Consider the following 23692-nt stretch of genomic DNA (forward strand, 5'->3'; position numbering starts at 1 on the left):
AAAGGAGAGGCTCCAGGTCCAAGAGGTCTGCCAGTTCTGTATGCCACTCCTCCTCACCCCGGAAACAATGAGATGAGTGCAGGTCAGATGGTTCAAGGTAGTGAATATGTTCCACTGAAAAAAGGTCTAGTCCCACCTTCTGCCCCTAATCCAACGACACATGGGCGATGATGCCATTGGCAACCCCTGATGAGCTGAGTAGTGCTGCAAAATATCCATTTTCTAGTTGCGCATCAAACTTGTTGTCTTTGATGCTGTTTCTCTAGAACATGATTTTCTTTTAAATAAAATGTATGTGTATATGGTTGTGTGTATTAGTATCTACCCATAATAAAAGGGTGGTGTTTTGAATTGAAATTATGATTTTGTACCATTGTGTGCAATAACAAGTATGAAATAAACCCCATGCACCCTTTTATTATTCCTCTAACATTTCGTTTTCATAATCCTTGCTGCAAGTAATTAGTCTATGATTAAGGCATGCCAGGTTGCTTTAATGTTCATGAACTATTAAACATATTAAGGCATGTCACAAAGCTTAGAATTGCTAAATGAGATTAAGTTACCCACTGCCGGTGCATTTGAGGCAAGGTGACTAGGCCTCATTGTAACAGTGGGCATATCTTTTGTGCCACGTTCAAATAAAAATAAATAAAAAATAAGAATGAGAAGGGTTACGTCCTTCACATTTTCAAAACAATTTATAAATGGTAAATTATTATTATTCTAATTTAAACTACTTAAATTACTTTTTTACTTATTAATAACAACTTAACATTTAAGATTTATTTTGAAAATATTATAAAAATATTGTAATTATTACATGTTGATACCAGCTTGCAGATAATCGACCTCATCATCCAAAAATAAAAAACCTTCTTAAATGGTTGGACTCGCACGTCAAAGTCGCATCGCAGCTTGAGGAACAAATTAATATAATATCCAAATTTCAATTTAATAGAGAAACTTCTACTAGAAGATTAATTTAGTCAAATACAATCCTGGCTAACTTCAAGCACTAATTAATAGAAAAATTCTCTTATTAAAAGGGCATTAGAGCTTTACGCATGTTCGTACAACGTTACGTACCTACTACGTCGCATTACGCATCTATATTTTGTTGTTGCACGTGGAATGGCTGGTCGTTGCTAGGGCATGCATCATTATTCAATATTTTAATCATGCATAATTGCATTCCTATATTTACTCAATATTTAAAGGGAAAAAGTAAGATAGAGAGGCAGCAAGTTTTATCTGTAGGTGTTTGCTCCTTTTCACATTAAGCAAAATAATAATGGTTGCCTTCGCACATTAAACGAGAAATAAGAAGCAAGAATATATTAGAAGTGATTCGTTTACAACATTTTCATGATAAATCGTAAGTAGTAAGATATTATTGGTTTTAATTTGAACAATTACTTAAATTACTTTTTTACCTACTAATAACAACTTACAATTTAAGATTTGTTGTGAAAATGAAGTAAAAATATTGTAAGCCTAGTACTTTTCAAAATAAATTTGAAGTTTTAAGTAACTTGTAGATAATTGAGGCATCAACCAAATAGACCTTCTTGATGGTTGGACTTGCACATTGTTGAGGCTCATTTTGAGTAGCCCAAATAGAAAGAAGAAGCCCAGCAACACGGGCAGAAAAGAGTTGGTAAATGGATAGAAAAACCATTAAGCCCAAGCAGCAGGAATAATGGATCATAGGTCTATGAAATAAACAAATGGGTCTTGAGAAAGCAAACGAGCTTAAAGGAGCTTGGAAAGAGAGGAGTAGCAAGCCCATGGGCAGTATATGATGTAGAAAAGTGAGAATAAACCACAGCAGACAGTGGCGACGCCACTTAGAGCCCAGGGTGTTCCTAGGAACACCCTGGCTTGAAAAAAAAAATTTATATATAATAATTAATTTTTTTTATTTGTTTACCCTTAAAAAAAAAATAGGAACACCCCCAAGCAATATCAGGAACACCCTCAAAAGTTTTATGCCAAACAAATTTTGACTAAAATCTTAAAAAAAAAAAAAATCGTAATAGAGCAAGCCCAATTATGCTTTTTAATTTTTTTTATTGAGTTGTGAAATTAGCTTAAAATAATTTGAATAAAAGAGGTCAAATTTTGAAATGTAATTAGATATATTATTTTATATAGAATTTTTTTATTATTTATATATAAGATGGAATTCTACTCTAACCTAATTTAAGTATATATGTATGTAGAGTTTTCTCATGGAGACTTGAACTCCGGCCTTTGCCCTCCACACCCCACAAGCATTTATACTTGTAAAGTGACTATCACACTAAAAGTGTGCGGTGGTATANAAAAAAAAAAGCCAACCAACCAAAACCCAGTATGAACACGCGTAAGGTGTTGTTGTTGATGAGCCTCATTAGATGAGCTCACTGCCATCCATAGTAGCTTCAGTTTTCTTCTCTTCCTCATTGTCACTCTCTTTCTTTTGGCATTTCTGGTATGGGTTTCTAAACAAAATGTTAGCAGAGAAACCCAGGAACAAGAATGACTTCCACTGCTTCACACTCACACCAACCCACTTTCTACTTCTTATTAAATGCCTTTTTTTTTTTTTTATTATTACAAAAGTTACTAATGGGCGGAGTGGCGGACAAACTAATGTGGTTTATCTGCCACTCTTTTACCTTTTTTTTTTTTTTTTTTTTTTTTTTGATTTTTGTTTTAATTTCTTTGAAAATCGTTTATAGAATTCTATTCTTTTCCTTCTTGACCAGTTCTATGTAGAAGGCTTATTATGCTTTTTAATTTTTTTTATTGAGTTGTGAAATTAGCTTAAAATAATTTGAATAAAAGAGGTCAAATTTTGAAATGTAATTAGATATATTATTATATAGAATTTTTTTATTATTTATATATAAGATGGAATTCTACTCTAACCTAATTTAAGTTATATGTATGTAGAGTTTTCTCATGGAGACTTGAACTCCGCCTTTGCCCTCCACACCCACAAGCATTTATACTTGTAATCACACTAAAAGTGTGCGGTGGTATATAAAATATTTTTTTTAGACTACTAGTAGTTAGTAAAAAAAATTAATGAAGCAAATAAACACTAATAATTAATAATTTAATTAACTAATACATTATAAAAGACAAACAAATTAAATTATGTTAGGCTAAACAATAATTAATAATTTAATAATTAATGAAACAACAATACAACAAATTATAGTTTATAAAAGACAAACAAATTTATGAAATAACTATACAACAATAATTAATAATTTTATTAATATTTCAAATGAACTTATAGTTTTTTTTTTTTTTTGAGAAATAAACACACACACACACAAGGGAGAGGGAAAGGGGTTCTAACACAAAAGCACACCACAACTCAACTCAAAAGCCATGGTAACTTTTTAGATACCTTTGTTCATTTCATTTCTTTTCATTTATTTTCCCTTTGAGGTTTTTCAGTGTACATAATGCAAATTTGTTTTGGTTTTAATAACTTTTTTTTTTTTTTTAAGCACAAACTTTATGCTGGCCAAATCTTGAATTTCGGCCGATATTTATTGAAATGTCCCAAAACACCCGAAATAGACCGAAATGACCTGAAATTTTTTCAAAGTGGAATAGGAACACCCTGAATTAAATTCCTGGAGTCACCACTGGACAACTTGATAATCAAGACATAGTAATGGGTCCATATAAAATAATGTAATACAAAAAACGCAGGTTATAGTTGTGTTTTTTTTAGACACGTTTACAAAAAACGCAGCTATAGCTACTCCATAGCCGCATTTTTTAGAAACGCAACTATAACTACTAATCTATAGCTACACATATCATCAAGTTGTGACAAATTTTGTGATCCTAGATATTTTGTGACCTTTTGTATGATTCCCTGCATTTGGCTTGATTTTTTTTTCCCGTTAATTTAATTTTCTGGAATCTCACCCCTTCAGTGGATTAAACATTGAATCTCCAAGGAAAAAAATGAGGGAAGAGAAAATTTCAATGGCAGTAGTGGGCAAAGATGATTCAGGAAAGTTTCTATTGGCATGGGCAGAACAACTGGATCCAAGGAATTCTTTGCTAGGGGAAGCCAAAGCAACTTGGTGTGCTATCAAGTGTGCTGCTATAGAAGGTTATAGAAATATAATATTGGAAGGTGATGCTCTAATGTTATTGATCCTTTGAAGAATGTAGATTATGTCCCTCACTGGAGTATCAAATCCATATCTGATGATATTTTGTATTTATCTAAATCTTTTGTAAATGTTTCTTTCTCTTTTGTAAATAGAAAGGGCAATATCCCTGCTTATCTTCTTACCCAGTGGGCTGCTTTTGTATCTTGGTTTGGGCCAGTTCTTATCTCTATTTTGTCTTTATCTGTGATGAAAGCTTTAGATATAGATGGTTCTAGGCCCAAACCTTTTTGTATTTCTCCTGTTTTGTGTTGAGTAATAAAGTATTTATTCAGCCAACAAAAAAAAAAAAAACCTAATGACTTAAATGGTTAGGAGTGGAACTTAAATGGTTAAAGCCAATGATTATTTGCTTTGAAGTCAAGACATCTATAAAAAGTATCATGTCAAATTTTGGATTTTAGCCGATTTGCTGGTCTTAGAGCATTCGCACCAGCTCGGCTATAATCTTCTAAAATAGATGTACAGTACAAAATTTACACATTTTGAGCAAAAAACTACCCACATCAGTGGGTGTAAAAATATGTAAATCCATGTATATATTTCCACGAGCTACAGTACCCGTGTAAATATACACAGGTACTATAGCTCGTGTATACATTAAAATAATATTACCATTATCAACTACCCAGCGCTCCAGAATAACCACCAACCACCAAACCCAGCGCCACCACCAACCACCGCACAGAAAATTAGACCAAAATCAACAGAAAATAAAACCAAAAATAACAGAAAATTAAACCAAAACTCACCGGTAAACCCAACCCAAAAACAGTGCTGCCGCCGCCCGATCCGCCAGATCTTCCATTGCTGTCGTCGGTTGGGGGTGGGAGGCGAAGGATCGGTGGTGGAGGAAGAGAGGGAGGGGCGAAGGAAAGAGGGATCGGTGGAGGACATCGGCGGCGAGTGGATCGCCAAAGGGAGGCCGAATCGGTGGAGGACATCGACGGCGAGTGGATTGACGGAGAGCTGGATCGCTAGAGAGAGGTCGAATCGGTGGAGGACATCGGCGGCGAGTGGATCGACGGAGAGTTGGATCGCCAGAGGAAGGCCGAATCGGTGGAGGACATCGGCGGCGAGTGGATCGACGGAGAGCTGGATCGGTTTCAGCTAATGGGTTTTGGGATTTGCTTGAGAAAGGCAGAGAGATGAGTGTAGAGAGAGAGAGAGCACGAAATCAGAAAATGAGTGGAACTGAGAGGCGCGTATTTAACAGGGGTAGGTAGAAATAAATAATAAAAAAATAGAGTATAATTAATATTTTATTAAAATATCTTGTAAAATAAATGAATTGATGTGGGTGTTTTGTAAAAGTGAATGTGTAAAATAGAAAAAGTAAGTTTTTAGTGTAAAAATAGATGTGTAAAATAGACATGCTAATATGAATGCTCTTATCGACTTATCTAAATAATTACAGTTCGTGTAGAATGGAAGAATTTTAGTGAAAAACAGTCAAGTGTTTAGAGTTCAAAAAGTCATAAATTGATCAATAAAACGAGGAAAAATAAAAGGTAGAGAGAGAGAGAGAGAGAGAGAGAGAGAGAGAGAGAGAGAGAGAGAGAGAGAGAGAGAGAGAGAGAGAGAGAGAGAGTGAACACAGAATCCGAGGAAAAGTAGTAAAAAATTCTCACATATGACGATGACGATGACGATGACGATGATGCTTTGCCTTTTCTCTTCGCTTTTTTGATAATCCAAGAAACCCAAAGAAGAAGATATCTCTCAGAAGAGAGAGAGAGAGAAAGAGAGAGAGAATCACAAGCCTTTTGTAAGAGAAAACGGGCGACGATATAGAGAGAGAGAGAGAGAGAGAGAGAGTTGGAATGGGGTTGGCAACCGGGAAATACAGGTAATCAGTAGATCTCTTTGATGTCTGGGAAGGGGTGGGAACCGGCACGTGGCGAAATTTGGTTGGAGGATGGGCTGACTGACCGGATTCAGTCCCAACCGTTGATTCTTGGAAGGCGGTAAAAATTGACGGTCAGGGGATGGCCTTTCGGGAGTCTGAGAGGTTAGGTTCGTTAAAAGCGAGTTTGCCTCGGATTCTCAGGGTACACGTGGCGGCTTTTGATTGGATACGAGTTGTTTTCTCGGCTAAGATGGGACGTTTCGCTCCGGCTTTTTTTCACTTTACCAGTTCGCCACTTCTCGTCCGATTGGAAATTGGGAAATGATTGGGAGCGCGTATGACTGCATTTGCGCTCCGTGAATCCGCCTAAGATACCGTTAAGTTGGATGAAGATTAATTTAGATTTTTACAAAAAAAAAAAAAAAAAAAAAAAAAGGTATCATGTCAACAACATTTTATAATATTTTCACTATTTCACAGAAAATCATGTGTGTTAAATTGTTATTGGATTTAATTTAAACTTATAACTGGAATTATTTTTTTGCCTACTCATAACATCTCGTAATAACTCGCCACTTATGGTTTATTATGAAAATATTATGGACATAACATATTTCTTTTGACAAAAGATGGACCAAACAAAAAAAATGGCCATGGGCATCCAATGCAAGGACGTAACAAATCCAACAATATTTTTCATAACTAACTGAGGTTTAAAGTTATTATTATAGATCAAAATAAAATAATGTTATGTTCATAACATTTTCACAATAAATCATAAATAACAGATTGTTATTAGTGGTTAACGGTGGATAAAAAAATAATTTTGGTAGTGGTTTTAAATTGGAACCAGTAACAACTTACTACTTAAGATTTGCTGTAAAAATGTTGTGGATGTAATATATCTCAAAAGTTTATATCCATATTTGTTATTGACTACAACTTGAAATAAGGGTGGTATACAAAAATAGTGAGATTTTGTTGTAACCATAGTAGTTAACCTATCATCAAACAAAAACACACATGTGCCAATGAATTTTTCAGTTTTAACGAATTATATTTGACTTCTATAAACTTGAGTTTTACATTAATTCCTTAATAAAAATTTGTCTAAAATCATTACAAATTACAGGCTGGACAAGGGAATGAGAAAGAAGTTTAATAAAAAAGAGTCTGAGAATGTTCATACTATGATGATACCATAAAACACCAGCTTGAAAAATTGTCCATATGGCTCGTCTATGGAAAAAAGAAAGATGGCACAGCCAAGTTGCCTCGTCCGTCCTTTAGGACGGACGAACAAGGTCTCGTCCGTCCCAAAGGACGGACGAGGAAGGCATGGCCATGCTAAGGCACGTCCACCCCCAAGTTAGGGATGGACGAGCCAAGCATTCGTGACTTAACCAATAAATCAAAACCTCCATTGCTCACAATGAGACACCGGTTCAGATGAAGCAACTTCTACGGAAGTTATGGAAGTTACCTCCGATTTTGATGAACTCCTCGATAATAGGAACGGTTATCAGAGAAAATAACCGTTCCGTACACTATATAAACACGATTCTGCGTAGAGGTAAAGGATTCTGACTTTTTCATTTTGAGAAGGAAATAAACACTTAGATATTTTTCCTCTCTATTCCAGCCTTCTAACTTCATCATCGGAGGGTCATAGGCCGGCCTCCACCGGTCTTTACTCTGATTGAGTTTGGTTTTACAGGATTCAATTCTCAAGATTGTTGAAGTCTGAAGATTTTCAACCCACTGATTATCAAGAGTTATCATACTATACTATATAATAAAAGTTGAGATGTGATTGAGTCAAGTGACCATCTTCTCAATGAATTCAGTAGTTAAATTCTCATTAATTAGGAAAATTCTCTTTAAGTAAAATTCTACTCAACTATAACTCTATTAAATAAATTTCAAGAAATTCAAAACTCTAATAAAACTAAAATTGCATTTCAAAAATTTTATAATAAAATTAAAATTTGATTTTAATTATCTTGATCATCCATGATAATTTTTAATTTTAATATAATAAAATTTACACATAACATAATACAAAGCATCCTTAGGCCAAGTAGCTCAATATATATTTAGTCTTTATTTTTATTTTTATTAAAATTGGTGTCCTCTGGCCTATCCTTATAGTTTGACATTACATGTTCTCTTTTGTAAAATGAATCTAAGTTCAAGCCCTCATTTTTTATAGTACATGTTCTAAAATAAGTTGACATTGTGTGTACTTTGGATTATCATTGTTCTTTGGGCTTGCGGAAAAATAAAAAATGAGAGCAAGCTACCAAAGACACAGACATACAGTAGATATAGTTAGACTGGATCATAGTCGACCCAAACCCAACAAGAGAATCTACATGCCAAAGGCCCAAAATAGATCCAAAACGCTTGCCCCTTCACGCTCTCTCTCTCTCTCTCTCTCTCTCTCTCTCTCTCTCTCTCTCTCTCTCTCTCTCTCTCTCTCTCTCTCTCTCCCTCNTTTGAGGGGTCTGAATGAGAGGATCTTGCTTCTCCCAACGGCAAGAATACTTATTGTTGGTGTGTAACACCTTCTCCATTGATTGGGGTTTAATGGTCTTCCTTCGTCTAGTGCTGACCATTATGGACGAGTACTTTGCCTAAGGAAAGTATGCTGGGCTTATCAGTTACTATTGTTATTGGTAAACAATAAAGTAATTTAAGTAGCGAGTTCAAATTCTAACTAGTCACAACTTATCATCTAAAATTTGTTGAAAAGTGTTGTAAAAATATTGTGGACGTAACACTTTTCTATTTAAATGTTTTGCCAGTGGCTCCCTATTAGCAAGTGATTGGGAGCTCAACTTTGGGAAAGTCGAGTTTTACTTGAAACTTTATTTTCGCAAAATCAAATCACAAATGAGACTATTCAACAAAGTAAGGAATTGTTTGGTAGTGTATTTTGAATAACAGTTTTCAGTATTTAAACAACATTATATGCATTTTCACACTTTTTCACCCACACATATTTTCAAAAGATACAAATAATGTTGGTAGAACAACATTACCAAATGGGTCCTAACTTTCAAAAGAGTCTTTTTGATAAAATAGTCCTAAAAATGAAGTATTTAGCCAAAACAGAGCCCCAACAAGCAGTTTAAAATGAACTTTGTAACTTGTAAAAAAGAAAAGGCAACGATGGGGGAATATTTCCACAACCCCTCGTCTAAAACATGCCACTTGTCCGACTTAGTCTCCTTGTCTGACATGGCTGACTCGTCTAACAAGTTCAATTCTTCGGACACCAACATTAGTTAGGGGTGTGCATGGGTTAGGTTGGGTCGGGTCTGGTTGAGGGGATTTTTTGACTCAACCCACCATGGTGGGTCAAAAAAATTTTAACCCAACCCACATGGGTCGGGTTGGTCAGGTTGAACCCATGGGTTTAACAAATTTTATTATTATTATTAATAAATTGAGTAAAAAAAATATAAATATTAATATATTAAAAAAAACCCAAAGATTAGTATCAATGTAACTCCTTAAAAGCAAACAACACTAATTACTAAATAACAATAGTAATTTTTTAGGGTTTGTGTGTACTAATTGACTTTTATATGGGATAGGAAGAGCAAGTTATTTTAAATTTTTATTAATTATATATATTATATATATATATATTGAATTAGTATTAGTAGGAGGAACTGAGGCAGTGCTGCTCTACAGTTGTTTTTTTTTTAAATTATTATATATATATATATATATAAGCACCCTACAACTAGTTTTTTTTTTTAAATCATTAAATATATAATATATTTTAAATATATATTAAATATGGGTGGATCGGGTCGAGTTTGGCGGGTTTATAATTTTACGATCCAAACCCAACCCGACCCGCTATAAAATTTTTTTTTGTAACCCAACCCAACCCACCAAGCCCTAAAAACCGACCCAACCCGGTGGGTTGGGTCGGGTCGGGTCGGTGGGTTTTCTGCACAACCCTAACATTAGTTAAGCCATTGATGAGCATTCTTGAGTCGTCCCCCTTAGGGTACTCATTCGTCACCTATAGGGATGGACGAGTAAGGACACTTAGCTCCATAAATGAACAAAATTCACTCTACTATTGTTCACATGAAGAAATTGCTACTCACTGCGCCAGAAGGTACTACTCCTAATTAAATTTCTGTACCCACTAAGTGTGGGAACACTATACCCAATGATCTCAGTGCCACTAACCCATATCTTCATTATGCTAATTCCTACATTCCAATAAATGTGGTCGCTCTAGACCTCTATACATGAAAACACAATTTCCTAACTCTTACGACTCCTACGCTTTTAGAGTTCTTAAAATTATTGTGAGTTTCTAATTTAACTTTTGGAAGGTCCTTGATTAACACCACAATAATGCACTTTAAAAGTATTTTGTTTTTCAAGTTTTTTGACCCTGCAAGTTCGAACGATCGACTTACTTCCGAACTTGTGCATCAATATAAATAGGATAGGGATGACAATTTTGCCCTGCCCCACTTAATATGTCCCTCCCCGGTTCAACTCGTGCCGGTTTTCCCGCCCCACAAAGGTGGTGAGGCGGGGATGGGGCAAGATTTTAGCCCCGCTTCACAATATTCTCAAATTAGAGTACCACCTCAAGCATGGGCACACTGAAATTTGTAAATTTATTTATTTATTTACTTATTTGTTTGATGAGAAACTTGTAACTTTATTAAGAAGAAGATAAATTTAGTATATCATGAGCAACAGTTGGCTTAATCAGTGATGGATTTTCCTCTATCCATGTTACATAATTATCAATATTATCTATTTATTTGGCAAATTTTGCCAATAAATATGCAGGTTTATTGCCTTGCCGCTTCACATGGGAGATTTAAACTGATCTAAAATCTTGAAGCTTATGAGTTACACTAGCAAGATCATTAGATACAACCATAGGAGGAGTACATAAACCCAGTAGAGTGTCAACCAATATCTTGGAATCACTTTCAACTACCACATCCCATATACCAACATCCCATGCAAAGACCAACCCGATTTCCATAGCTATTGCCTCAATTTCAAACAGACCCAAACCCTTCCATCATGGTCACGGATCACCACCTTGACCCTAGATCCCCTGAATTTGAGTAAAAACTACTCCATCTACATTCATCCTGTAGTTTGGGGCCGTTGGCAATGTCTAAGAATCAGTCATCTTCATCCTTGGTAGAGCAATAACGTGGTTTGCTACCTAAAATTCAACAAGCATGGCTCGAGCTTTCTGCACCACCGCTGTTGCCGATTGACGAATACTCCCATGTTTGACTGTATTCCTATTATACCACATGCACCAAGCTACCATAAAGATCATCTCCAGAAGGTCATCTCTAGCATGTTGGAAAAAAAAAAAACAAATACCATACCAGGTCCACAAATTCTTGATAACGGATTCCTTGTGTCTCAAACTTAATACTTGTTAGAGCCCGCACCCCCTGGGCTTTCCCACACTCCCAGAACACATGGCCACTAGATTCTTCCCCCAAATTGCAGGCTTCACAGCCAGCTTCATCAATGACTTGTCGATGACGTAGGTTCACTTTTGTAGGGATGATATTACAACACACTCTTTAGGCAAAACATTTAACTTTATTTGGTAGATTCAAGCCCCACAATCTCCTTCAAAACATTTTATGTGAATCAGCATTTGAGACTCCTGCCATACTTTGTAGGCACTTCAAACTCTAAATTGATCATTTACGTTTTTAACAATGCTTGCAAATGGTGCCTTATTGACAATAAAAAATAGATTCTCACTAAAAAAAAAACTGTTAAAAATAAATTGAGGTTAAAAAAAGTATGTTCTCAATTAAATTTAACATGATTATTTAAAGTTTTAATTGCTTGCAATGTAAAGTTCAAAGAATTTATGATTTAGACTTCTTGAGTGAATTTAAGCAATTTATACATAAGTAATAAGATATTAAGAATTGCACGCTCTTAGTGCGATGGTCAAAAAATTTATATATTTAGATTAGGCTAGACTAAAAATTCTATCTTGTATTAAAAAAAAAAAAAGAAGATATTAAGACTACCAATATTTATAATACTTTTTTGGAGTTGACAATATTTATTAGATTATTCAAGCAAAGATATTGTGCTATTACCAGGCACATGCACAATACATATATATATGAGCACTGAAACTACACAATTGCACTTTTAATTAATGTAAAAGAGAAAAGTTAAAATGTTAAAAATTGTAAATCTATATATATAATAATAGGTGAAGTAGAGAGAGTGTGAAATTGAATTCCAAATTAGAACTCTAATTGTGTGCCACGTGTACACACCAAATTAGAATTCTTAATTAGAGTTCTAATTTTGTGTCATGTGTCTAGAATCTGAAATTGAAGTTGAATTTTGCACATGTGACTAAATGTATGTGGGCTTATTCTCATTAAAACTACTTCTATGTATCGGGTCAAGTGAGTTACCGTGCTAATTAAGTTTTTTCTTGATTTTGCAGTCAAACATGAAAACCAAAGAGATTAATATCGGTGAAATTGAAGTTGAATTTTGCATTATGTGGCTAAATGTATGTGGGCTCATTCTCATTAAAACCACTTTTATGTATCGGGTCAAGTGAGTTACTGTGCTAATTAAGTTTTTTTTTTTATTTTGTAATCAAACGTGAAAACCAAAGAGATTAATATCGGCGATAAGAATTTGGTTTTGGTACATTGCATAATTTCTAAAAAGATAGCAAAGCCAGAGTTTGCATCTTTGTTACAAATTGCTTACAAAGTTTGCGGTTTTACATTTGCACTGAGTTTCGGATTAAAGTACTTTCTTCTTAGTTCTGACACTGAGTTTTGTTTACTATTCACTTACAAAGTTTGCATCTTTACATTTGTTATAAATTGCTAATATATGATTAGATGCACATTATGCCTAAAATTCACTATCCTTATATTTGGCATTTTGTTTAGGTTTGGTACCTATAACAATGAAGAAAGCACTGCTGTGAACCGATGGATGATACTTTTTGTAGGCTGCAAAGGAACTTGTTGGAGCATTTTTAATATTAAATAAATAAAATGAATAAATGTAATAACATAAATGTAAAGATGTGGGAGTAAATATGGGAGATGAGGAGTTAGTAAAAATGTTTAATCCCACATTGAAAAGGAGAGAGATTTTTTATTCTTTTTAATTGTGGTGATTAATGGGCTAAAATGTATTGACTCAGATATTAGGCTAGATACGTGCGCAAGGGGGAGGTGAAGAGTGGAGGTATCAAAATTGGAAATGAATCAGCCTCTTGGATCCTCCTACTTGACAGCCCATTCAGAGTAATTACCATATCTCTATTACCATTGTATTTTACACTAACAGAACTTAGTGATCAATAGAATCTCACGTGAATTGGAAAGGACTCGGTTGTAGATGTTTGGATGGCAGATGTGAGTCACTATGTTTTTAAAATTTTCAATGAAGGTAAAGGTTATGAACAATGTAAATTTTCCGGAGAGAGATTTATTATTCTATATTTACGCAATAGTTTGGTCGCCTTCTTGGAGTGGATCACTCCACCCTGTCTCACGTGAATTGGAAAGGACTCGGTTGTAGATGTTTGGATGGCAGATGTGAGTCACTATGTTTTTAAAATTTTCAATGAAGGTAAAGGTTATGAACAATGTAAATTTTCCGGAGAGAAATTTATTATTCTATATTTACGCAATAGTTTGGTCGCCTTCTTAGAGTGGATCACTCCACCCTGTCTTTCTATTGGAATTTTTTATTCAGATTGTTACAATTTAATCCGAAATTTTATTTGAATTTTTCTATTGTTGTTACTATCATATATTATCATTCCAATTGTTTAATTAGAATATGAAATTGGAGTCCAATTTTACTATACACATGTACAATCTAATTATTTTTAATTTTGCTGTCATGTGTAGAAGCCAATGAGATGAAATTAATAACACATTAAACACTCATGCTTTGGGAATCGGTAGTACCAATCTAAATCCATTGGACCTGCTTCGTGATAATACAACTATGAGGATGTGTAAAAATACACACAAACTCATCTCTCTATAAAAAAAGATTTGAGAGAATTTCTTTTATCAGCCATGGAACTTCAGAGGTTTTTCTTCACACATATGCCCATCATGTTACAAAATGACCCATCGTAAAACTACAAAATGAGTACAACTTTGAGGGTTTTTTTTTTTTCCTAATTTTAAATTTTTTAAGCTATGAAAATTTCAATCACCAATAGAGATTGAAGATTCAAAAGCGTGAATAGATCTTTTGGATAAACATTGTCACCAAGGTTCATCTTTCTGTGTAAAATATATATATTGCTAAGTTTTGTTAATGAAATTTTCTAGTTAATAATATGAATTTAGACTTAACTGAGCCTTTTAAACATGAATAAACTCATGATTAATAATATATCCATTCCCATACAGTAGCACGGGGCTACATAGTAGTTTATTCTAATGTTGAAATTAAAAATGAAATTTCTCAGTAAAAAAGAAAAAAAATTCAAATTTTAAAATCTCACAATTGCATGATTTTTCTTATTTTGATTTAATAATTAATATTTTAATAAATATGTAAATAAGCTCTTTACTTGGATTAAAAAGCAGTGTAAAATGATCTTTGTAGCTGGTGAAAAAATAAAGCAATATAAGCAAGACTTCGCTAGTCAATGGAAAGGAACTTTGTCTTCCTCGTTGCAATGCTTGAATTTTTAATAAGAAGAAAAAACTATACACTAGGTGAAAAAGCAATATGAAAAGAACCGGTGATAAAAATAAACTAATAAAAACAAGAACTTTCATTGCTCACGCACAACTTTTAAGAGTATTCACAACAGTGGTGCTAAATAGCTATATTGCTATTTTTTTAGCACCACTTATCACAAAATAAGGGCACGGCAACGGAGTTAAAAGCAAAATTTTTTGCTTCTCCACTACAGTGCACATCTATCTTTAGATGTGCACTATAGCTCACAAGTAAAAAAAAATATATATATATATATATATATATTTTTTTTTTATTATGTGTTCACACAGTGATTAGAATTTTTTTTTTTTCTTTTTTCTTTCTCCTCCTTCCCCGTTTCTACCTGTTGCTCCTCTCTCCCCTCAGTCAGTCCTCACTCTTCATTTCTTCCCGTTGCAAGCTTCAATTCCTCCACTTGCTGCCGACCCAAGCTCCTACCCAGCGCCGACAACGCCGACCCAAGCCCCCTACCCAAGCCTCTGCCCAGCGCCAACAATGCCGACCCAAGCCCTTGCCCAGCGCCAACCTAATGCCGACCCAAGCCCTCGACCCAAGCCTCTGCCTAGCGCCAACAACGTCGGCCCAAGCCCCTGCCCAGCGCCGACCCAAGCCGATTGATCTTTGCTATCTCATTTTTCTTTTACTCTGTCTCTCAATCTTTCTCCGTCTCAAACACCAAGACCCATGATTGCCGATGCTGGGTTTTGATTTTGATGGGTTCTATTTTTATTTTGATGAATGGGTTTTGATTTTGTTGATGGTTGATGGATGGGGTTTATTGATGGTTGATGAATGGTGGCTGGGTTTCTCTGGTTGATGAATGGCGATGGCGGTGGCGGTGGTGGTGGTTGTGGGTGTGGTTGAGGCCGTGACTGACGGTAGAGGTGGTTGTGGTTGTGGTTGGTGCTGTGAATGTTTTTTTTTGTAATGAGATATATTATTTTATTGTAGTGTTTATATTATTTTATTGTGTTAAAAGTCAAAATAGATTCACTGCTGTAGCATATATGTAGGTAAAATAAATAAAGTGACTTTTTGTATAGTTAAATAGCTAAAATTTTAGATACATTGTTGCGAATGCTCTATCGCTACTATTGAAAACGCGGCCAAAAAATTAAAAAAGAAAAAGAAGAAAGAGCAACTTTCGCTCCTCACTAAAAATTATAATAATAATTATAATAATAATAAAAGCACTGGAAGTTTCTTGTAATTTTCCCAACAGGAGCTCTGAAATTTTTAGTCCTATTTTATCAGTTCCAAATTTCAAAAGTCCCCTCCTCAGTCTTCTCTCCGTCTCTCATCAGCTTCAAATTTCAGATTCAATTCCATCTCTTTCCAATTCGACGCATATTCAAAACTACGCAATTCAGGTTGGGGATCAAGTATTTTCTTCTTCCTTTAATTTATTTTCTTTTGAATCTTTCTTCAGTTCTAATCTAATTCTAATTGATTAATAATTTTTGTTTTTGGTTTTTTTAAATTTTGCGTGCAGATCCATTGTTAGGCACAACAAGTTCTTCTTCTTCTTTTCTCTCCCCTATATCAATAATTCTCGTTCTCTTACAATTTCTATGTTGTTTAGAAATCTGTAACTCTCTTTTATTTTATTTTATTTCTTATTACTTAAGCAATTTGATGTTTGTGAAATCCATAGTAGAAGTCTTTATCAAATCTACCATCCAAACTATTACAGGTATGTGATTCTCTTCTTTGTGTTTTTTTTTTTTAATTATTATTTTTATATTTTAATTTAAGGTTTTGCATAAATGCAATTTTAAATTCATTGTATAAATCTTTTTAAATATATACTCTTTACCTATTTATTATTTAAGAATTATCAAATTTTGTATTCACTCCAACAAAAGTTTAATATGTATTTGTGTAATGTTTAAATGTGCGTTATTAAATTAAATTAATTTTCTTGAGTAGTAAAATTTTTATGTTACTATTTCTCATTTTTAATTTTGTTGTTAATGATAAAATATATGTGTGAAAGAAATTGCCTAACATTATGAGCATGTAAATTTAAAAAAAAAAAAATTATCCGCCATTAGTCCTTATTTTTGGTTTTTACAAATATTAATATCCATACCTTTATTTATCACTCGCAACACATTTGAATAGTATTCATCAATTTTTTTATTTTATTTTTTAAACATAGCATGTTATGACTATCAACAACATATTTCTTCACAAGATTGCTATTAGCAAGTAATATTAAATCTACATCATGAAAAAGAATTCACATCTCAATATAATCATCCAACTTTGCTTGAACTAATAATTTTTTCTAACAAATTGCCTATATCATTTTTATTATCCTTTAATATTAAATTTTCACGACTCTCCACTCATTCGTAAGGAGACCCCATTTAAATAAAAGAGCCATTAGTGTATCAAAACGTAAATCTCAATATATGTTTGAAAAACAAAATACTATGTAGTCTATACTCTTCAAGTGCATAACACATATTAGATCTAACAAATATTCTGGCAAATGAAAAATCTCTGGTTAAGTTTCCTTAAATTTTTAATTATTAAATTTAGGAATTTCTTTTTATATAAATATGTTGTGTGATTGCTTGAATCCAAAGAACAATACTTTATATACAATTTAGATTACTTTATATACAATTTAGATGATCTAGACTCAAGTGATTATTAATTTATTATTTTTCAATAAAATTAGTTTAAAGTTTATAGCCAAAATTATGCAATGCATGAGAATAATTTTAGTTAAAAATGAAATTTCAAAATTTAAATCTCATAATTGCATGATTTTTCTTATTTTACTTTAACAATTAATTTTTTAATAAATATGTAAATAAACTCTTTACTTGGGTTAAAAAGCAGTGTAAAATGATCTTTGTGGCTGGTAAAAAAATAAAGCAATATAAACAGGACTTTGCTGGTCAACGGAAAGTTTTAGGACTTGTCTTCCTCGTTGCAATGCTTGAATTTTTAATAAAAAGAAAAAACCTCTACACCGGGTGAAAAAGCAATATGAAAACAACTTTATAGTAGGTGATAAAATAATAAAAACAGAACTTTCATTGCCCACGCACAACTTTATTTAACGCTACTTTTGAAAACGCGGCCAAAAAATTTTAAAAAGAAAAAGAAAAAAAGAGCAACTTTAAATAATAATAATAATAATAACAACAAAAAAGCACTGGAGGTTTCTTGTAACTTTCTCAACAGGAGTTGCAGGAGCACTGAAATTTGAGTCCTCTCTAATTAATTCCAAATTTCAAAAGTCCACTCCTCAGTCTTCTCTCCGTCTCTCATCAGTTTCAAATTTCAGATTCAATTCCATCTCTTTCCAATTCTACGCATTTTCAAAGCTACGCCAATTCAGTTTTGGGGATCAAGTACTTTCTTCTTCCTTTAATTTATTTTCTTTTTAATCTTTCTTCAGTTCTAAACTAATTCTAATTGATTAATTTTTGTTTTTGGTTTTTTTAAAATTTGCATGCAGATCCATTGTTTCTAATGGCTTTAATTGACATGGAAACTGCTTTGTCGTCTTTCCCAAGTTCTTCTTCTTCCTTCTTCATCTTCATCTTCTACTGGCCGATGGAAGTATGATGTCTTCATCAGTTTCAGAGGCGAGGACACCCGCAACACATTTGCAGACCTTCTATATGATGCCTTCAAAAGGGAGGGCATTATCGCCTTAAAGGACGATGAGAAACTTGAGAAAGGAAAAACTGTTTTGCCAGAGCTTTCGAATGCAATAGAAAAATCGAGATATGCTGTTGTCATCTTCTCATAAAACTATGCCTCTTCTACTTGGTGCTTAAATGAACTTGTGAAGCTCGTTCAGTGTGAGAAAGAGAAAATTTGGCCTATTTTTTATGATGTGGAGCCATCCGATGTACGGAAACAAAAAGGAACTTTCGAACATGACTTTATCAAACATGAACAAAATTTCAACGAGGACCGGGTGAAAATGTGGAGAGTTGCTTTGAGTCAAGTTGGCGAAATCGTTGGATGGCCTGTAATAAATAGGTAATTTTTATTTGCTGCAATTATTTCTTTTTAATATTCAGATGACCCACTTCATATATGTAACTTTATTTTGAATCTTAAGCAGATCTACATTCCTGTTTGTATTTCTATAAGTTTTATCTTGAGTCAATTAGTTTACACGGTTTTGTTTCAATAAACGGAATTAAAAACCAAATATGTACCATGTTCTCTCTTCATTGCAGGCCCTTGTCACAGGTTATCAGAAGCATTGTTAGAGAAATATCGCATAAATTGAATGATGATACATTCTCAGATATTGAAGAGGGTCTAATAGGATTAGACTCTCGAGTGCTGGAGTTGGAGTCATGTTTAGATGTAGGGTCAAACGATGTTCGCTTTATAGGGATTTGGGCAATGGGAGGAATGGGTAAGACAACTCTTGCTAGAGTTGTTTATCATAGGGTTTTCAAAGAATTTGAAGCTTGTAGTTTTATTGCAGATGTTAGGGAACTCTCTAAAAAACATGGTTTAGTTTTCCTACAACAGAAACTTGTTTCTGACATTTTGAAGGAAACAGATTTGAAAGTAAAAGATACTTATGATGGAATTTGTGTGATCAAAAATAGATTTCGTCATAAAAAGATTCTACTTGTTCTTGATGACGTACATGAATCAGACCAGTTAAATAAGTTAGCTAGGAAGCATGATTGGTTTGGTCCTGGCAGTAGAATTATCATAACAACAAGAGATGATCATGTGTTGAAGAAACCCGAAGTAAATCAAATATATGAAGTTAAAGGATTGAATGGTGAACATGCTCTTCATCTTTTTTGTTTGAATGCCTTTAAAAGAAAGCATGTCCCAGACGATTATTTAAAACTATCCAAAGATTTTTTAAATTATGCCGGTGGTCTTCCTTTAGCTCTTGTGGTTTTGGGTTCCTTTTTGTTTGGAAAAAGTACTGTTGATTGGAAAAATGCGATAGAGAGGTTGAAAGGATTTCCTGATGAAAAAATTATCGAAGTACTTCAAATAAGTTTTGATGGACTCCATGCTTTAGAGAAGGAAATATTCCTATATATTGCATGCATCTTTAACCATGAGAAAAAAGATGATGTAGTACAAATGCTCAATATTCTTGGCCTTCACCCTGATATTGGATTGGACAAACTCATTGATAAATCTCTCTTGAAAATTGTGGATGAGGATACAGTGTGGATGCATGATTTACTTGTAAGAATGGGTAGAAACATAGTTTTTTGTGAGTGCCCTAATGATCCTGAGAGGCGTAGTAGACTATGCCATTATGAGGACATTGACAAGGTGTTGAAAAGAAATAAGGTAAGAGGCTTTTTTTAAGAGAATTTGAGCTCATTCCCTATTTTCAACAAATTTTCAAATTTGAATTGTTATGCTATTAATATATTTTGCGATTCACCAATTCCTTCTCAATTATTAGGGAACAGGTGCAGTTCAAGCCATCGATATTTCAGGTATTTATCAAGCTGAAAAAGAGGCACGTTGGAACCTTGATGCCTTTTCGATGATGGACAATCTTAAATTTCTTAGAATTCGTAATGTTTGCCTTCAACATGGCCCAAAACATCTTCCTAATGAGTTAAGAATTCTTGATTGGAGTAATTATCCTTCAAAATCTTTGCCATCAAGTTTCCAACCGGATGAGCTTGTGCAACTTTGTTTGCAACATAGCAAAATTGAACGCCTTCCGATAGGAATAAAGGTAACTGTGTTAATCATACAACTCTACTTTTAAATTTCAATATAGAGATTGGGAAGATAATTATTCTAACATTTTTTTTTTTTTTGGGTGTGTTCTTCTAATAGAATTTTGACAAGTTGAAGTTCATCGATTTGGCCAACTCGATGAACTTGATTTTAACTCCAAACTTCACTGGAGTCCCAAATCTTGAAAAATTAGTTCTTGAAAGATGTAAGAATTTAGAGAAGCTTGATCCATCCATCGGAGTCCTTAAAAAGCTTATTCTTCTTAATCTACGACAATGCGAAAAACTACATTATCTTCCAGACGAGTTTGAAATGGAGTCTCTTGAGATTCTTGAACTTTCTGGATGCTTAAATGTAAAAAAAATTCCAGAGTTTGTGGGGAACATGAAATGCTTACAACATCTTTCTCTAAATTGCACTGCTATTACAGAACTACCTTCATCAGTTGAACGCTTGGTTGGCCTTACTTCATTGACTCTAAAAGCTTGCAAAAATCTTGAGCATCTTCCTAGCACCATTTGTAGTTTGAAGTTGCTTACAAAACTTGATCTTTCTGGATGCTCAAAAATTGTCCACTTGCCAGAGGACTTAGGAAATGCCAAAAGTCTAAAGGTGCTTAATTTGAATGGAACAGCTATAAAAGAATTGCCTTCATCAATTGGACGTTTGATTAGCCTTATTTCATTGAGGCTAATAGATTGCAAGAATCTCATATGTCTTCCTAACTCCATTTGTAGTTTGAAGTTGCTTGAATGTCTTGATCTTTTTGGATGCTCAAAAGTCAAGAACTTGCCAAAGAACTTGGGGAATGTTGAAGGTTTGAAGGTGCTTAATTTGAGTGAAACATGTATAAAAGAGTTGCCTTCATCAATTGAACACTTGACTAGCCTTACATCATTGACTCTAAGGGATTGTAAAAATCTTGCGTGTCTTCCTAACACTATTTGTAGTTTGAAGTTGCTTAAATGTATTGATCTTTTTGGATGCTCAAAAGTTGAGAACTTGCCAAAGAACTTGGGGAATGTTGAAGGTTTGAAGGTGCTTAATTTGATTGGAACAACTATAAAAGAGGTGCCTTCCTCCATTGCTCTCCTAATAAATAAAAAAAAAACTAAATATCCCTAGATTTAATGAGAAATTAACCTTATATTCCATGCCAACAATTCATGATCCTGTTAATGTCAGAGGGTTATTAGCATCATTAAAATCTTTGTTTCGTAGGGACTGCAATCTTTGGACAATCCCGAGTGATTTTGGCTACTGGTTGTCCTTTTTGGGAGGCTTGGATCTAAGTGGAAATAATTTTGCTTCCCTTCCTGACAACATCGGTGGGTTATCCTCTTTGGGATGCTTGGATCTAAGTGAAAATAATTTTGCTTCCCTTCCTGACAGCATCGGTGGGTTATCCTCTTTGCGGCGCTTGGATCTAAGTCGAAATAATTTTGATTCCCTTCCTGACAGCATCGGTGGGTTATCCTCTTTGGGATGCTTGGATCTAAGTAGAAATAATTTTGATTCCCTTCCTGACAGCATTGGTGGGTTATCCTCTTTGTGGCACTTGGATCTAAGTGGAAATTATTTTGATTCCCTTCCTGACAGCATCGGTGGGTTATCCTTTTTGGGATGCTTGGATCTAAGTCGAAATAATTTTGATTCCCTTCCTGACAGCATCGGTGGGTTATCCTCTTTGCGGCGCTTGGATCTAAGTCGAAATAATTTTGATTCCCTTCCTGACAGCATCGGTGGGTTATCCTCTTTGCGGCGCTTGGATCTAAGTCGAAATAAATTTGATTCCCTTCCTAACAGCATCGGTGGGTTATCCTCTTTGCGGAGCTTGGATCTAAGTCGAAATAATTTTGATTCCCTTCCTGACAGCATCGGTGGGTTATCCTCTTTGGGATGCTTGGATCTAAGTCAAAATAATTTTGATTCCCTTCCTGACAGCATCGGTGGGTTATCCTCTTTGCAGCGCTTGGATCTAAGTCGAAATAATTTTGACTCCCTTCCTGACAGCATCGGTGGGTTATCCTCTTTGGGATGCTTGGATCTAAGACGAAATAATTTTGATTCCCTTCCTGACAGCATCGGTGGGTTATCCTCTTTGGAATGCTTGGATCTAAGTCAAAATAATTTTGATTCCCTTCCTGACAGCATCGGTGGGTTATCCTCTTTGTGGCACTTGGATCTAAGTCGAAATAATTTTGGTTCCCTTCCTGACAGCATCGGTGGGTTATCCTCTTTGGAGCGCTTGGATCTAAGTCAAAATAATTTTGTTTCCCTTCCTGACAGCATCGGTGGGTTATCCTCTTTGTGGCGCTTGGATCTAAGTCGAAATAATTTTGATTCCCTTCCTGACAGCATTGGTGGGTTATCCTCTTTGGGATGCTTGGATCTAAGTGGAAATAATTTTGATTCCCTTCCTGACAGCATCGGTGGGTTACCCTCTTTGTGGCGCTTGGATCTAAGTGGAAATAATTTTGATTCCCTTCCTGACAGCATCGGTGGGTTATCCTCTTTGGGATGCTTGGATCTAAGTGGAAATAATTTTGATTCCCTTCCTGACAGCATCGGTGGGTTATCCTCTTTGCAGCGCTTGGATCTAAGTGGAAATAATTTTGATTCCCTTCCTGACAGCATCGGTGCGTTATCCTCTTTGCGGCGCTTGGATCTAAGTCGAAATTATTTTGATTCCCTTCCTAATAGCATCGGTGCGTTATCCTCTTTGTGGCGCTTGGATCTAAGTGGAAATAATTTTGATTCCCTTCCTAACAGCATCGGCAGGTTATCCTCTTTGAAAGAATTGTATCTAAGTGGAAATAATTTTGATTCCCTTCTTGACAGCATCGGTAGGTTATCCTCTTTGTAATACTTGGATCTAAGTGGAAATAATTTTGATTCCCTTCCTAACAGCATCAAAGACTTCATCTAAAAATTCTCAAGTAGTATGGTTGCAAGTGGCTTCAATCATTCTCAGAACTTCCGTTCTTTCTTCATTTTGCACATGCAAGATTTTGTAACTTACTTGTGCTTTTCAATGGGTTCGAATTGGTTGACTATATTCAAAGTGGCTTTTTTTGTCTTGCTCTTGGAAGTGAAATTCCGAAATGGTTTAACAATCAAAGAATAGGTCATAAAGTGAACATACAAGTGCCTTCATGTT

The 23692-nt window shown here is 34.5% G+C and overlaps 1 pseudogene; it reads left to right on the forward strand.

Annotated features, from left to right (window-relative positions):
• Positions 1–16015: 16015 nt before the first annotated feature.
• Positions 16016–23603, forward strand: LOC111990833 (disease resistance protein RUN1-like; annotated as a pseudogene).
• Positions 23604–23692: the final 89 nt, after the last annotated feature.

Source organism: Quercus suber, unplaced genomic scaffold (assembly GCF_002906115.3).
Source record: "Quercus suber isolate HL8 unplaced genomic scaffold, Cork oak 2.0 scaffold_6, whole genome shotgun sequence".
Classification (NCBI taxonomy): Eukaryota; Viridiplantae; Streptophyta; class Magnoliopsida; order Fagales; family Fagaceae; genus Quercus; species Quercus suber.